The sequence below is a fragment of the Pimephales promelas genome, chromosome 5 (assembly GCF_988280905.1).
Source record: "Pimephales promelas chromosome 5, fPimPro1.hap1.1, whole genome shotgun sequence".
Classification (NCBI taxonomy): domain Eukaryota; kingdom Metazoa; phylum Chordata; class Actinopteri; order Cypriniformes; family Leuciscidae; genus Pimephales; species Pimephales promelas.
The window spans coordinates 3,406,122-3,408,621 of record NC_142773.1 but is presented as its reverse complement, the minus strand read 5'-3'; the positions used below and the strand labels follow the sequence as shown (position 1 = coordinate 3,408,621).

Sequence of the window (2,500 nt, the reverse complement as noted above, 5' to 3'; positions counted from 1 at the left end):
CAAACTTCCCATACCGGGAGTCGAACCCGGGCCGCCTGGGTGAAAACCAGGAATCCTGACCGCTAGACCATATGGGAACTTCCTCGTGCCACTAGCAGGCCCTTTGGCTTTTAGTGTGCGACCACCCCCTTCTTTAAGAATATGGGAATGAGCCGAAGGAATTGTTTACTGAATTCGATTTCATCAGGCTCATCGGAGGGAGCTCTCATTTGCCTCGCCCAGGGGGTTCAGTGTCCTCCCAGTCCTGTGCTGGCATAAGAGACACTATAAACTGGTCGCAAAGCAAGGTCCTTGTGACAGTACCCATGCAATGCATCTGAAAAGACGCATGGTATTTCATGGTAACCGTTATCCCACTGACAAAGCAGCCTATTGTTGGACTGTCAAAAAAGGGTGAGCGAGCCAGCCAGGAGTCGAACCTAGAATCTTCTGATCCGTAGTCAGACGCGTTATCCATTGCGCCACTGGCCCACCAACAGTGGGTGGATGGCTTGTCGGTGTCTGACTGTTCAGAGGCCTGACATAACACCTACTTTATCTCATGCCATTAACAGGCCTGGAGCCAACGTCAGGAAGGGGTCCAATGAGGGGTCTGCTATTAAAAGCTTCGAGATGGAGGCGTCACATGTTGGGGATCTCGGTTGCTTTGTTTTTATGGCAAGTTGTGGTGTTGTTAGGATATTCCCACAGATCCTGTGGCACTTTCTCAGTGGAAGATCTGTTATCCAGGGTCAGAGACATCTCCTCTCCTGGAGGAAAATTCAAGTGTTAGTGGCCCTGCTTGAGCAGTTGCTGCAAAATGTGGTAGAGGCACACAGTCAGGCTTGATGGGAAAGAGTGAGCAAACCAGGACCTGAGCTGCCTGGGTGAAAACCAGGAATCCTGACCACTTTTTTTTTTTAGAGACATTTCAGGCATTTTGAGGAAAAAAAGAGACAATTTAGCATTTTTGAAACATTTCATTGACTCTTTTTTTTTTTTTTTTTTTTAAAACAATAATGCTTACAGCACCTGGTATTCCCAGGCGGTCTCCAATCCAAGCACTAACCAGGCCCTACCCTGCTTAAATCCTGACCGCTAGACCATATGGGAACTTCCTCGTGCCTCGAGCAGGCCATTTGGCTTTTAGTGTGCGACCACCCCCTTCCTTAAGAATATGGGAATGAGCTGAAGAGATTGTTTATTGAATTTGATTTCATCAGGCTCATTGGAGGGAGCTCTCATTTGCCTCGCCCATGGGGTTCAGTGTCCTCCCAGTCCTGTGCTGGCATAAGAGACACTATAAACTGGTCGCAAAGCAAGGTCCTTGTGACAGTACCCATGCAATGCATCTGAAAAGACGCATGGTATTTCATGGAAACCGTTATCCCACTGACAAAGCAGCCTATTGTTGGACTGTCAATTTAAAATATTATTCAGCTAATCCAATAATAATAATAATAATAACAAAAATGATGGGCTAATAAAAGGAAATGATAAAGTGGCTATGGGCTGGCAGCGAAGCAAAACAGGGTGTGCGAGCCAGCCAGGAGTCGAACCTAGAATCTTCTGATCCGTAGTCAGACGCGTTATCCATTGCGCCACTGGCCCACCAACGAGTGGGCGGATGGCTTGTCGGTGTCTGACTGTTCAGAGGCCTGATATAACACCTACTTTATCTCATGCCATTAACAGGCCTGGAGCCAACGTCTGGAAGGGGTCCAATGAGGGGTCTGCTATAAAAAGCTTTGAGATGGAGGCGTCACATGTTGGGGATCTCGGTTGCTTTGTTTTTATGGCAAGTTGTGGTGTTGTTAGGATATTCCCACAGATCCTGTGGCACTTTCTCAGTGGAAGATCTGTTATCCAGGGTCAGAGACATCTCCTCTCCTGGAGGAAAATTCAAGTGTTAGTGGCCCTGCTTGAGCAGTTGCTGCAAAATGTGGTAGAGGCACACAGCCAGGCTTGATGGGAAAGAGTGAGCAACCCTTCCCTGGTGGTCTAGTGGTTAGGATTCGGCGCTCTCACCGCCGCGGCCCGGGTTCGATTCCCGGTCAGGGAATGAGCTTTTGCCCTCTTGTAGCAGTCGTGATTGCAAAAAGGCGGACTACACACTCAAGCGCTGACGGCCTCGTCGAGAAGCATGGCCAATTAAATGTTTGCGTGTGAAAAAGACCTCCTTCGAGCCGGAGTCGAACCAGCGACCTAAGGATTCCCAATTTGCCACCTACAGTCCTCCGCTCTACCAGCTGAGCTATCGAAGGCACACCGGCTGCGGACAGAACCTAAACCTATCAGGTTTCGTGAGCTGCGCCTGCTGGCTAAAAGTGCTAGAGGCACAGAGACACGTCCTGTCCGTTTCCATAAGTGAAGCAAAGACAACACAAACTTCCCATACCGGGAGTCGAACCCGGGCCGCCTGGGTGAAAACCAGGAATCCTGACCGCTAGACCATATGGGAACTTCCTCGTGCCACTAGCAGGCCCTTTGGCTTTTAGTGTGCGACCACCCCCTTCTTTAA

General features: G+C 49.3%; 4 non-coding genes across 4 annotated transcripts; 1 reads left to right on the top strand and 3 right to left on the bottom strand.

Annotated features, from left to right (window-relative positions):
- Positions 1-398: 398 nt before the first annotated feature.
- Positions 399-471, bottom strand: trnar-acg (transfer RNA arginine (anticodon ACG)). Its single transcript has one exon. It is a non-coding gene; the product is annotated as a tRNA-Arg (tRNA).
- Positions 472-1,517: 1,046 nt separating this feature from the next.
- trnar-acg (transfer RNA arginine (anticodon ACG)) lies at positions 1,518-1,590 on the bottom strand. Its single transcript has one exon. It is a non-coding gene; the product is annotated as a tRNA-Arg (tRNA).
- A 379-nt stretch (positions 1,591-1,969) lies between these two features.
- Positions 1,970-2,041, top strand: trnae-cuc (transfer RNA glutamic acid (anticodon CUC)). Its single transcript has one exon. It is a non-coding gene; the product is annotated as a tRNA-Glu (tRNA).
- A 115-nt stretch (positions 2,042-2,156) lies between these two features.
- On the bottom strand, positions 2,157-2,243 carry trnay-gua (transfer RNA tyrosine (anticodon GUA)). Its single transcript is given in 2 exon segments — positions 2,157-2,192; positions 2,207-2,243. It is a non-coding gene; the product is annotated as a tRNA-Tyr (tRNA).
- Between the last annotated feature and the right edge of the window lie 257 nt (positions 2,244-2,500).